At 42.5% G+C, this 15,068-nt stretch overlaps 1 non-coding gene across 1 annotated transcript; it reads left to right on the top strand.

The window, feature by feature from the left end:
• The first annotated feature begins 13,389 nt into the window (after positions 1-13,389).
• Positions 13,390-13,496, top strand: LOC120078831 (small nucleolar RNA R71). Its single transcript, XR_005482113.1, has one exon. It is a non-coding gene; the product is annotated as a small nucleolar RNA R71 (small nucleolar RNA).
• Positions 13,497-15,068: the final 1,572 nt, after the last annotated feature.

Raw genomic sequence — 15,068 nt, forward strand, 5'->3', positions numbered from 1 at the left:
GTTGAGTATGACACTACCAAGAAGGTTACCTTGGTATTCTCGATGTGAGAATCCAGAGAGTGGGCTCTATGTGGACTTGGTTTGAGGCAGAAAGAAGAAGAAACAACAATCGTGTAAATGATTGAGCAAGTGGGAGATGGAAGAACCTATCGTATAGGTCGATGCCCAATCGTTTAGGAAAAGCTAAGCGATTAATGATATGTAGAAATGCATGTCATCTTAGGCCTTTTACTTAGAATTATGAAGGTTGTTAGGCAGAATATGCGTCAATCATGTTAGGAATTCACGAGAAAAAGAGTTTGCGTCGATCAGCATGTTGAATCTCAGTTAACCTGTTATTTTACGTTATTATGCGTTCAATGTTCTATTTTTGTAGCTAAACAGGAAATGGACGCAAATGCGAAAACTGGACCACCGCATAGGCGACCGCATGTGGAGAAACACTCCATCGCAAAGGCAAACGCATCAATCAACACATGGATATTTCGGTAATCAGCCGTATGCGTCCATCGCATGAGAGTTACGCTCGTCAAGCAATTGCGGTCATCATGTAGAGTTACGGTATTAAGCGAATGCGGTCATTGAATGATTGCAGTTACGCGACAACGCATGCTAATGGGATCAACGCAAGATTGGTGGAATGAACGCATCAACGCATCTACCTCGAGAAAAAACAAAAGATGATGCTGACATTTCACCTACCACGCCGATAGTGGCAAAGGTTCAGAAAGGACTAACGTGCCGAACGTCAGACTCAGAGCAGTCCAATTAATGCTGTCGCCAACCCAAGCTCTATAAATAGAAGCCGATGAGTAGAAATTCAAGTGATCTGGTGATGATCCTTGTGATCTGGGAATTTTCCCCGCAATCCAGAAAAATGCGTTAGAATACGACTGAGAGTTCTTCACTTCCTTCATCCATTCCGAGTGACGACCGAAGCCTTCGACCGAAGCTAGATCTCGAGAGAGTCAGTTCCTCCACCCATCCATGGCACCACCAACAGCCTTGACGCACAACCGTTGGGAGAAAATCTTTGCTTCCAGCCGGTCATTTCCTTTTCCTTTCTTTTCTCATATTATATTGTATGACATTTTAGAATTAAGAAATTAATACAAATTTTTTTCAATGCATTTCTCTGTTCCTTCGACTCCATCTCCATATTCTTTGCTTAACATCTTTACTTTCATTCCAACACTTAGTGAGATTGCTTGGGTATTGCATACTTAGTCATGTGGATTAGGGATATGAAGCATGTAGCAACCCACCGAGAGGTGTGTGTTGCGTAAGTGTGTGAGTAACCTTATTTACTTAGTATGAAGTTGTGGCAACGCCTGTCTATAGGCTAACGCATTGCTTGTCTATGAGTAAAGTCAGCAATAACCAACTGCCCGAGAGAGTAAGTGGTTGATCGCATTAAGCAATGTATGCATTGTTCACTAGAGATAGGAATAATCTTAGGTCAGCCAAGTTCATGCGATTACCTTTTTCTATGAGCGCATCTTTCATCTTTTAGGCATACTAGAGAGAGTAGTCTAAAACCCAAATCTAAGACTCGAGAGAACGGATTGGAACGCATAGGCAAAAATGGGGATCTTAGAGATAAGCTCTGTTTGCTTCACACAATGTATGCACCCTACAGATTGGATTTGCATGCATCCAGAAAGTAGGATAAGGGGTTATGCGGCAGCCATGCTCATGCGACGAGAGCTAGTGAGCTGGTTATGGAGGTCTAGGTAGGCATAGGCTTCTCGGCAATATCGCAGATACACTGCATACGTCCTAAAGTTAGGTTCATGTGTGTGTCGCATAATCGCATGGTTTGCGTTGACTAAGGTTGTCCTTGCGGTCACTCTTAAGGGTTGCAATGAATTCATCTCCGCATTTTATCTATTTTCCCATACATTTATTTCATGCCAAGTGTTGTCGTATCTCTACCTCTCATGCATATTCTAATTACGTTGTCTATTAGATAGGAGTAGGATTAACTTAGCAACATCCCCTCCATTCTTTTATTCAAACCGCCGCATGCACATTTCCGTATACATATAGCTACAAGTCCCTGTGTTTGACCTTGGATTACCCGAGAAACTTGTGTTCATGTTATACTTGGCGTAAACGCAAGAAAACTTGTGACTCGGAATGGATGAAGGTGAATGAGGAAAGTCGTTTTACCGCGATTGTTCCATTCTTAACCCCTGTGTCTGTTTTCGCGCCGGAAGGTTAGCGCACAAAAATTGGGCCCCGAGGGCTGTTTGGGACACCGAACGAGCTCCATTCCCAAAATCGTCTGGCACACAACTATTTTTCATAGTTCTTAACCCCTGCATCCATTTTCGCGCTTTTTTCCGTCGGAAGGTTCGCACACAAAAATTTGGCCCGCGGGGCCCTAGGGGACGTTTGGGCCACCAAACGAGCTCCATTCCCAAAATTGTCTGGCACACAACTTTTTTTCATAGTTCTTAACCCCTAGGTCCATTTTTGAGCTTTTTCACGCCGGAAGGTTTGCCCGCACAACTTGGGCCCTGCGGCAACACCACGGGGCCCCGGGGTAGCCTTGTGGGGCCCCATGGAAGCGTCGCGACGTCCCGTGGCAGCCCCGCGAGGCCCTAGGGGCCATTTTGGCCACCGAACAAGCTCTGTTCCCAAAATCGTCTGGCACACAACTTTTTTCATAGTTCTTAACCCCTAGGTACGTTTTCACATTTTTTCACGTTGGAAGGTTCGCACACAATAATTGGGCCCCATGGCAGCTCGTGGGGCCCTAGGGGCTGTTTGGGGCACCAAACGAGCTTCGTTCCCAAAACCGTCTGGCAGACAACTTTTTTTCATAGTTCTTAACCCCTGGGTTCATGTTCACGCTTTTTTGCACCAGAACATCCGCGCACAAGAATTGGGCCTCAGGCAACCCGCGGGGCCCTGGGGGTTGTTTAAGACACCAAACGAGCTCCATTCCCAAAACCGTATGGCACACAACTTTTTTTCATAGTTCTTAACCTTGGGTCCGTTTTCGCATTTTTTCGTGCCGGAAGGTTCGCGCACAAAAATTGGGCTCCCAGGGCAGCCTGCGGGGCCCCGAGAGCCGTTTGGGAACCAAACGAGCCCCGTTCCCAAAACCGTCTGGCACAAAGCTTTTGTCATAGTTCTTAACCCCTTGGTATGTTTTCGTGCTTTTTTTGCGCCGTAGGGTTTGCACATAAAAATTGGGCCCCGGGGGCCGTTTGGGGCACCAAACTAGCTCCGTTCTCAAAATTGTTTGGCGCATAGCTTTTTTTCATAGTTCTTAACCCTGGGACCGTTTTTGTGCTTTTTTGCGGCGAAAGGTTCGCACACAAAAATTGGGCCCTGGGGGTCGTTTCGGGCACCAAACGAGCTCCGTTCCTAAAACCGTCTGGCACAAAAAAAATTTCATAGTTCTTAACCCCTAGGTCTGTTTTCACGCTTTTTCCAGCTGGAAGGTCCGTACACAAATATTGAGCCTCGGGGCAGCCCACGGGGCCCCGGGGGCCATTTGGGATACCAAACGAGCTCCGTTCTCAAAACCGTTTAGCACACAGCTTTTTTGAAGGAAATCGAAACGAGGATTTCCATGAGCAGTGGAAAGATCATTCCAAATTACAATCATATATGAACTTTACAATTACAGTCATAAACAGAAACATATGATTATGCATTCAATACAGAAATTACAACATGTAACACAAAAGATCAAGGACAAAAGCTACACACTTTTGTAGAATTATCGCCATGCTCCATGATCACAGACGCTCGAACACAGTGAATGGCCTCCACAGAACCTCGACAGTGTCGAGTTAAGTATGACACCATAAAGAAGGCTACCTTGGTATTCTCGGTGTGAGAATTCAGAGGGTGGGCTCTGTGTGGACTTGGTTTGAGGAAGAAGACCGGAGGAAACACAATCATGTAAACGATTGAACAAGTGGGAGATGGCAGAACCTATCGTATAGGTCGATGCCCAACCATTTAGCAAAAGCTAAACGATCGTCTAGCAAAAGCTATGCGATCGTTTAGCTCATCGCTTAGCTAAGTGTTTGTCGCCTTCAAACACTCCACGATTGTTTACCTTATCCAAGCTTTCGTTAGTAAATCCTATTTACATGACAACTTCCGTGAGATTCCGAGAGAGAAAAAATCTCAAAACACAATTTTGCAAAACTTAACATTATTAAAATTAGGAAATCATTTTTCCTTTTTATCTCACGGTTACCATGAAACCACCAATAACGTCCCACTTAATTGGTTATTTGAGAAAAAGAGTTAATTATCCAATAATTAATATTATTATAAATATAAATGATAACTAACTTACCATAATATATTTATAACCAATAGTTTAAATATTTCATGTCATGAAACATATAAACCATAGCTCTTTTTCTATTCCATGGCATTTAATATAAATCTCATTTACATTAATCCTCCACTAGATGTATCTCATACATCATACCGATCATATCATATATAATCAAATTACCTCTTGTCAATTTGAACATTTCAAATCAACACCAAGAATTGATCCTCAACTAAATCCATTGAGCTACCAAGGGGACCTTATGAACCTATAGCTCGAAGCTCCCACGGTACGTGAATAATTGACTAAACTCTTTAGTCACGGGATCCACCATCCGTTAACTGTCAGGCACTCCACTAAAGATCAACAACTGAACTCTCCTTACCATAGATATAATATGTGTCCATCTTAATTAATCAGTAGTGGGATAACCTTTCACAGATCGATCGTAAGTACTGCTCGGCCGATAGTTGTTATGCCCTTGTAGTTACATCTAACTCCTTAAGTACCACTGATTCCTTTAATGAACATAAGTCATAGTCCTACTATGACTGAGTCCTCTCTTCCAAAGAGAAGTTGTGGCCACTATGTTCAAGCCCCGAAATCAGCCCTTAAGGGAGCAATCTCTTTACTTACCCTTGTTTCAGTGAAGGAGTGAATTCCATCTTGTGTATTGAGTTCCCAACTCTGAATCAGATAGGTCCCCAAAAAGGTAGGTATGTTGAGTTGAAAATCTGGTCACTCTCACCCATACTAATCAAAGGACCGCCCTCAATGGCAAGAGTTCCCAAAACACTCAGGATTGAGGTTGTGTCACCTATAGTCATTTAGGTGAGATGTAAGTCTCCAGTATCAATGACGTTATATACAGAGTCTAGTCATCTCGTGGTTCGGTCTTATAAAAACTCTTTGTATAGGACACCCCCACTCACATGTCTCCACATGAATAGTCAGGATTTATCATCTGTAGTAGTTTACAATACTTGCAAACTTCTACAAAGCGGGTCGTATCTGTAGTGTCATCAGGATCAGGTATCCTACCTTAATTCTTATACTACAAATCTATTTAGGTCATCACTTAAGTCATGATCCACTTGTATATCACATATACATGCTTAACTTTACATAAGATAACCATGGAGCTTTGTTTATTGGATATGAGTAAATGCCAGAATGAAATAACAGTTATTTTATTCATAAAACAATGTGTATCATTAAAAACAACGAGACTCCGAGAGAATTAGAACATTAATCCCAACATTTTTTCATTGTTCTTAACCCCTGGGTTCGTTTTTGCATTTTTTTGTGCCGAAAGGTTCACACACAAAAATTGGGCCCAAGGGCAGCCTGCGGGGCCCCGGGGTCCATTTGAGGTACCAAACGAGCTCCGTTCCCAAAACAATCTAGTACACAACTTCTTTTCATAATTCTTAACCCTTGGGTCCGTTTTCGTGCTTTTTCATGGCAGAAGGTTCACACACAAAAACTGGGCCTCAGGGGCCGTTTGGGGCACCAAAGAGGCTCCGTTCCCAAAACCATTTGGCACACAGCCTTTTTTTTCATACTTCTTAACCCCTGTGTCCGTTTTCTATTTTTTCGTGCCGAAAAGTTCACGCACACAACTTGGGCCTTGTGGCAGCGTCGCGAGGCCCCATGGCACACCCGTAGGCCCTCGAGGTCGTTTGGGGCACCAAACGAGTTTTGTTCCCAAAACCGTCAAGCGCACAACTTTCTTTCATAGTTCTTAACCCCTGGGTCTGTTTTCGCGCTTTTTCTCACCGAAAGGTTCGCAGACAAAAATTATGCCTCAGGGTAGCCTGCGTTGCCTTGGGGGACGATTGGGGTACAAAACGAGCTCTATTCTCAAAACCGTCTGGCACACGGGGATGCCCGTATGACACATGTGGGGGCAAGCCAAAACGAAGGCAAGTCGTCAGGATCAGCGCATTAACACAACTCCTCTATCTGGTGCAAGGCAAATCAAACGAGACAAGAGTTGAGTTGAATATGGAACACAACCTAAGTTGGATGCCCGTATGACACACGTGGGGGTAAACCAAAATGAAGGGCGTAACCAGGTTCAACCCTGCATTTGAATAAGACATCGCAAAGTTTTGGAGTATTTTTGACGAACGCATTCTCAAAAGCTAAACACAAAATTGCAGTGAATGAATAAAAGTTTTTGAGCAAAGGCTTGCTGGATCTAAACTTAGAAAATATCTTTTTGAAGAAGCAGCCACAGTGGAGGAAAGCATTGCGGTAATGGTCAGGGGTGTGATGACATGCAGAAATGCATGTCATCTTAGGCCTTTCACTTAAAATTATAAAGGTTGTTAGGCAAAATATGCGGCAATCATGATAGGAATTCATGAGAAAATGAGCTTGCGTTGATCAGCATGTTGAATCTAAGCTAACCCGTTATTATGCGTTCAATGTTCTATTTTTGTAGCTAAAACAAGAGATGGATGCAAACGCGCAAACCGGACCACCGCATGAGGAGAAACTCTCCATCGCAAAGGAAAACGCATCAATCAATGCATGGATGTTGCGGTAATTAGCCGTATGCGTCCATCACATGGGAGTTGTGCTCGTTAAGAGATTGTGGTCATCATGTAGAGTTGTAGTATTAAGCGAATGCGGTCATTGAATGATTGCGGCTACACAACAATGCATACTAATGGGCTTAATGCAAGGTTGGTGGAATGAACGCATCAACGCATCTACCTCGAGAAAAACCAAAAGCTCTATAAATAGAAGCCGATGAGCAGAAATTCAAGCTATCCGGGGATGATCCTTGTGATCCAGGGATGATCCTTGTGAACCGAGGATTCGCCCCATGATCCAGACAAACTGCGTGAGAAGATGTTTGAGAGTTCTTCACCTTCTTCATCCATTCCGAGTGATGACAAGAGCCCTCGACCAGAGCTACATCTCGAGAGAGTTAGCCTCCGCCCATCCATGGCACCACCGGCAGCCTTGACGCACATCTATTGGAAGCACGTCTTTGCTTTCAACCGGTCACTTCATTTCCCTTTCTTTTCTCATATTGTATTGTATGACATTTTGTGATTAAGGAATTAATACAATTTGTTTTCAATTCATTTCTCTGTCTCCTTCGACTCCATCTCCATTTTCTTCGCTTAGCATCTTTACTTTCATTGTAACACTTAGTGAGATTGCTTGGGTATTGCATACTTAGTCATATGGATTAGGGATATGAAGCATGTAGCAATTTACCGAGAGGTGTGCGTTGCGTAAGTGTGTGAGTAACCTTATTTTCTTAGTGTGAAGCTGCGGCAACGACTGTCTATAGGCTAATGCATTGCTTGTCTATGAGCAAAGTCAGCAACAACCAACTGCCCGACAGGGTAAGTGGCTGGTCGCATTAAGCAATGTATGCATTGTTCACTGGAGATATGAATAATCTTGCATCAACCAAGTTCATGTGGTTACCTTGTCCTATGAGCGCATCATTCATCATTTAGACATACTCGGGAGAGTAGTCTAAAACCCAAATCTAAGACTCAAGAGAGCGGATTGGAACGCATAGACAAGAACAGGGAACTTAGAGATAAGCTCCGTTTGTTAACCTACATCGCATGCACTCTAGGAATAGGAATGATATTATGTCGTCGTCTTATTTGTGTGTGTCATTTTGTCATCACATAAATAAGAATAGAGGCTTATGTGTAGGTCCTATAGACTTATCACATATATCGCATGCGTTCTAGCATTAGAAGTCATAACATTTGCACCGAGAGGTAGTTTACTATTGTATGTGTGTTGCATGATCGCATGGTTTGCGTTGACTAAGGTTGCCCTTGCAGTCACTCTTAAGGGTTGCAATGAAATCATCTCCACATTTTATCTCTTTACCCATACATTTATTTCATGTCAAGTGTTGTCGTATCTCTACCTCTCATGCATATTCTCATTACATTGTCTGTTAGATAGGAGTAGGAGTAGGATTAACTTAGCAACCTCCCTTCCACTATTTTATTTAAACCGCCGCATGCACATTACCACATTCATTTTGCTACAAGTCCCTATGTTCGACCTCGGATTACCCGAGAAACTTGCGTTCGCGTATACTTAGCGTGAGTGCAAGAAAACTTGTGACAGGACGTATGGTCATCGCATACATTTATTAATGCATATTCATTCCAATGCATGACCATCGACGCATGACTATCAACGCATATCTTAGGAACATGTATCGCATATCGAGTCCAAGGAATTTTAGTTGTCGAGTAAATTTGACAACTAATTTCCTGTCACCAATCATGCGTTGGAATCCACGCGATCGAAGCCATGCGTTGAAGGATGAAAGGAATTCTTCCATTGCATTGCATACCAAGGAGACTTATTGTTGCACCTACAAAGAGCAAATGCACCACAACCAAGGAAGCAGCTGCATATCCAAAATAACAATAAAAATAAACTAAACTATGAAAGCAAGGTAAAGATAGAGTAGAAGACGTCCTTAGAAAAATAGGAGTGTTGTCACCGCAAGGAGTCTCCCATGCAGAAGATTACTCTCAACTGCTTAGGTCAAGTTGCCTTGACCATTGGAACTTCTGGCAATTGTTGGGTGCATGTTGGCCACCATGTGCTTAGAATTACCTTCAGCTTTTGCGACTGATTTCCCTTCTACCTTGGGGTCAATACTGGCTTTCGGTGCATCGCCTACACTTCAATATTGGTTGCAACTTGGTCGCACAAGCTACAATACTCGCAAGATAAAAAGGTTACCTACAGAGATACAAAACTCAACAAACAATTAGCTACCAAGTCCCCAGCAACGACGCCAAAAACTTGATGACGAAAATTTAGATTACCAAATCATTGAGGACTTAATAACTAAAGTTCCATGGACGAAATATGCGATGCATGTTCTTAAAGTATGCATTGATTATCATGTGTCGGTGGTCATGTGTTGGAATGGCTATGCGTTAACAAATGTATGCGATGACCATGCGTTCCTGTCACAAGTTTTCTTTTGCTCACGCCAAGTATAACGCGAACACAAGTTTTTCGGGAGATTCGAGGTTCAACTCAGGGACTTGTAGCTAGACGTATGCAGTAATGTGCATGCGGTGGTTGAATAAAAGAATGATGGAAGGGTTGTTAAGATAACACTACTTCTATTCCTAACTAACAGACAACGCAATGAGAATATGAATGAGAGATAGAGATACGATAACTATTGAAAGGAAGTAAATGGATGGAAAATAGATAAAATGTGGAGATGTCTTCATTGCAACACTGAGCTTGACCGCAAGGGCAACCTCAGCCAACGTAAACTATGCTATCATGCTTCACACACTTGAGCCTAATCTTAGGACGTATGCGATGTATATGTGATAGTGTCGAGAAGCCCATGCCAGTCTAAACCTCCATAACCCGCTCACGTGCTCTCGCCGTATGAGCATGATGGCCGCATACCACTATATCTACTTCCTGGATGCGTGCAATATCCTATCCGTAGGGAAAATACACTGTGTTATAGCAAACGAAGCTTATCTCTAAGTTCCCCATTCTTGCTTATGCGTTCCAATCCGATCTCTCAAGTCTTAGATTTGGATTTTAGACTACTCTCTCAAGTATGCCTAAATGATGAATGATGCGCTCATAAGACAAGGTAACCACATAAACTTGGCTGACGTAAGATTATTCCTATCTTTAGTGAATACTTGCTTACATTACTTAATGCGACCAACCACTTACCCTTCTAGGCAGTTAGTTATTGCTGACTTTTCTCATAGACAAGTGTTGTGTCCACCTATAGACAAGCGTTGCTACAACTTCACACTAAGCAAATAAGGTTTTTTCACACACTCACGCAACACACACCTCTCGGTGGTTTGCTACATGCTTCATATCTCTAATCCACATGACTAAGTATGCGATACTCTAGCAATCTCACTCAGTGATGCAATGAAAGTTAAGATGGAGATGGAATCGAAGGAAACACAGAAATGCATTGAACACATAATGTATTAATTTCTTAATCCCAAAATGTAATACAATACAATATAAGAAAAGAAGAGAAAATGAAATGATCAGCTGGAAGCAATGTCTTGCTTCCAGCAAATGTGTGTCAAGGCTGCCGGTGGTGCCATGGATAGGCGGTGGAACTGACTCTCTCGAGATCTAACTCCAGTCAAAGGCTCTGGTCGTCACTCGGAATGGAAGAAGGAAATGAAGAACTCTCAAGCTTTCTTCTCATGCATTTTTCTAGATCACAAGGATCCGTCCTAAGGCAAACCTCAGGAAAAAACGTTGGATAAGTTGAAATTCTGCTCATCGGCTTTTTTATATAGAGCTTGGATCGTCGACAACATTTATGGACTGCCCTGATTCTAACATTTGTGGCACGTTAGTCCTTTTCTGAATCTCTACTGCTAACGGCATGGTAGGTGAAATGTGAACATCATCTTTTGGTTTTCCCTAGATATACATTGATGCGTTTATTCCACCAACCTTGCATTGATCCCACTACTATGCGTTATCGTGTAGCTGCAATCGTGTAGTGACTGCCTTCACTTAATACCGCAACTCTACATGATGATCGCAATCCCTTGACGATCGCAACTCCTATGCGATGGACGCATGCACCTGATTACCACAACACCCATGCATTGATAGTATGCGTTCGCCTTTGCGATGGAGAGTTTCTCCGCATGCGGTCGTCTATGCGGTAACTCGACTTCCACGTTTGCATCCACTTCCTGCTTTAGCTAAAAAATAGACAATTGAACGCATAATGACGCATAATAATGGGTTAGCCGAGATTCTCAATGTTGAACGTCGCAAGCTCATTTTCTCATGAATTCCTAACATAATTGCCGCATATTCTGCTTAACAGCCCTCATAATTCTAAATAAAAGGTCTAAGATGACATGCATTTCTGCATGTCATCAACGATCCTCATTAGTATTAGTTCATTATTTGCATTTGGGACTACGGTCATCCCTCATTTCTTCGGCATGCATTGCACGGGGCTAACCCACGTGCTGTCGGCGATTGGATAGATAATCCCTGCATCCAACCATTTGATCATCTTCTTCTTCACGACCTCCTTCATCGCAAAGTTTAGTCTGGGTTGATGTTCGATCGATTCCTTTTTTTATTTTCCTCGAGACGTATCCTATGCATGCAATATGCAGGGCTGATTCCTTTAATGTCTGCTAGCGTCTAGCCTAGTGCTTTTATGTACTTTTTCAGGATGCTCAGTAGCACATTCTCTCGATCTTCTTGAAATGCAAAGGAAATTATCACTGGCAGCGTTTCATTTTGCCCCAAATAAGCATACTTTAGGTGGTTTGGCAAGGTTTTCAGTTCTACTGTGGGTGGTTGTTCCAAGGATGGTTTTTATGCTTTTCTCTCTTCATTCATCGTCAGTTTTTCTTCTTTGGTTGTTGTTTCTACGATCGCATTGCAGGTTACTATGGATGCAGTCACATCCTCTCCTTCATCTTCATCTTCAGACTTTTCTTCTTCATACACACTAGGTTCATTGTCGGAATTTGTGAGGTCTTCTTCTTCCGGCTATTTCATGGCTCTAATAATATCAAACCTGATCTCTTTCTATTCACGCTCAATGTGATCTCTTCCTTGTACACATCAATCTGAGCGTAACCAGTGGATAAAAATGGTCGTCCTAGAATGATGGGTACATCCTTATTCGCTTCATAATCATCGATGATGAAGTCTGCAGGTAAGATAAATTTGTCAATCGAGACCAGGAAGTCTTTCACCTTCCCTTCTAGATGAACAAGAGACCTGTCAGCTAGCTGGAGAGTTACCATCGTGGGCGCCAGCTACCCCACATTCAGCTGCTTAAAAATTGAAAGGGGCATTAAGTTGATACTGGCCCCGAGATCGCAAAGCGTTTGACCAATGTATAACCCGCCGATTGAGCAGGGTATTGTGAAACTTCCGGGGTCACACATTTTTGGTGGAATAATGGTTTTTGCCTTTTGTGTTAACGCCACCGTTGCAAACTTACCTATGCTCTTTTTCTTCGTCACCATGTCCTTCAGAAACTTTGCATACTTTGGCATTTGTTCAATCGCTTCAGTGAAAGGGATGTTTATATGTAATTGTTTCAGCATGTTCATGAAGCAATGATGTTGCACTTCATCATTTTTCTTCTTCTTAAGTCTCTAAGGGAATGGTGGCAGTTGTATTTTGATGGTTTCCTGCTCTATCGACTTAGAAGTGGACACAATATCTGGTTTCATTGTCTTCTGTTCTTCTAGTTCTTCTTTAGTCAACGGGGTCTGTGTTTCCATCGTAACTGGAATAGTCCGGCTTGACTCATTTTTCTCTCCCGCCACTATCTTTCCACTTCACAAAGTCACAATTTGACATTGCTCCTTTCTCGTACTCCCTGAGTTGTATGTCCTATCTGAATTTCAAGATTGCAGATGGACGTTGCTTGATTCTGGAGTACTGTTTCATTCTTCTCAATATACTGCTTTGGTAAGCTCTCCAAAGATGAAGATTGCGGTGCCTGCGAACTGCTAGCTTGATTTTGTGGTTGACCATTTGTTCGCAGGAAAAATCCTGGTGGCCCTTCCTTTTGCGCCATTGGTTGAAAATTTTGTTGTTGATTTTTCCATGTGAAGTTGGGGTGGTTTCTCCACCCAGGGTGGTAAGTATTGGAAAAAGGATCATTCTACATGAAATAAACAGACTGTGGGTTCCTCGGACACTCTTCCATTGGATGGCCTTCTTCGCAAGTGGCACAACTTGCACTCGTTTGATCGATTGCGTTGACCTGCCCCCTATGCGTTCCTGGGCTACTGATTGCGATTTCTTGTATTAAATTCATCATCGCATTCATTTGGTTTTGTAGGGATGTGATGGTCTCATTGCTTGCGTCACTGTCTTTAATTCTCAGTCGTTGATCGCTTTCTCTCTAGTCTTCATGATTCTTTGAAATGCGATCAAGTGTATTCTTAGCCTCGTCGTAAGTTTTGTCGAGTAGACCTCCAGCTGTTGCCGCATTGGTAGCCGTCTGCCATGTAGGGTTCAAACCATGGTAAACATTTTCCATTTAGAGACAATCGGGTAAGCCATTGTGCGGACAATCTCGCACCAGTCTTTTAAACCTCGCCCAGTCGTCACAGAACAATTCGTCGATATCTTGTTCAAAATTAGTGATCAACTTCCTCCGTCTTTCGTTTTCTTTCGGGGGGAAGTACTTCTTCATGAACTTTTTAACTAACTGTTCCCACGATGTAATCTCCCTTGGTTCGAGAGAATAAGCCCATTTCTGTGCTTGGTCACACAATGAAAATGGGAACAGCGTTAGTTGAACCTCCTCAACGGAGATGTTTGGGAACACAAACATATTGCAGATTTCAATAAAACTCCGGAGGTGGGTGTGCGGATCCTCTCCATGCCTACCGCCAAATTGTCCGGCAGTTTGAATCATCTACAGCATCACCGGCTTCATCTCGAACCTCAATCCGTCTAAGGCTGGCCTCATGATTCCTGGTGAGAAATCGTAAAGGTTGGGCGGCGCATAGTCCCGGATGGGTCTATTGTAGTCGTTCACCAAGAGAATGGGGTTCGCCATGATATTATTTGCATTCGGTGCTCTGTCTTTTGTTTGCTCCGCCATGTTGGAATTCTCTCTTGTTGTTGATGTAGGCGGTTGTCTTTTCTTCTTCTTCGGAAAGTTCTCTCAATCTCTATGTCGTAATTAGGCTTAGGAATTTGTCCTTCGGTCATACGACGCCCGCATTTTCCCTTACCAAAGGAGAGGCAGTGCACAGAGATGGAAAGCTACAAAGAAAATAAAAAAGTTACCGTTAGCACAATATGTACTGCCGTAGTCCCGGGCAACGGTGCCAAAAACTTGATGCGTTGCGAATATGATGAAATAATGGTGTATATTACGATGGTTGTGTATGCGTTGCACAGCAAGTTTTCCTAGTAAAATCCAAGTATATATCCTACTAGGTTGCCTGGTAACCCAGGGTCGAACACAGTGACTGTGGAGACAATATGCGACGGTAATTTTAGATTCCTTTGCAGTGACAAACAAAACAATAAGTTGGTTGGTATTTTTGGTTAAAGTGTAAATCCTATGCGGTGGAATTGAGAAAAGAGTTAATAATAGCGAAGGTTACAATGAGTATGCGAGGAACGGGTTGAGAAGGGATTTAGCTAACACTTCCTAAGATTGCGTTCAAGTTATGTGATCATGCTACACACATACAATAGTAGGTCATCTCTCAATGCAAATGCTATAGCTCCTTGTAACGGTAAAAATTAGATTCCTTGTTATGCATGCACTGTGATGATAGATAATGTGCTACAAGCTCATGTCCCCGACAACGGTGCCGTAAACTTGATGACATAATTTTAGTCTTTATCTTTAAGCATGTGAACAAATATGAATGTGAATGAATGAACAATCCTTTTGCGATAAAGACAATTTTATGCGATACTACGTCTAAATATATGCATTGTTAATGATATGCTCGTAGTATACGATGTAGTAGTGCGTGTCACAAGTTTCCTTGCGCTGAAACCATGTATAATTCCAACTCAAGTTTCTCAGAATAATCCGAGGTCGAACACAGGGATTGTTTTCATTAATGTGTTACTTTTGTGATACATGCGACCGGTGTTTACAATGAATAAAGAATTGGGTTTATACAGGAATATAAATTGTGATGAAATAAAATTGCGTTGATAAAATAAAGTTACGTTGATAAAATAAAACCCTAAACTAATATGA

The sequence above is a fragment of the Benincasa hispida genome, chromosome 5 (assembly GCF_027475165.1).
Source record: "Benincasa hispida cultivar pf3 chromosome 5, pf3_genome.v1.1, whole genome shotgun sequence".
Classification (NCBI taxonomy): domain Eukaryota; kingdom Viridiplantae; phylum Streptophyta; class Magnoliopsida; order Cucurbitales; family Cucurbitaceae; genus Benincasa; species Benincasa hispida.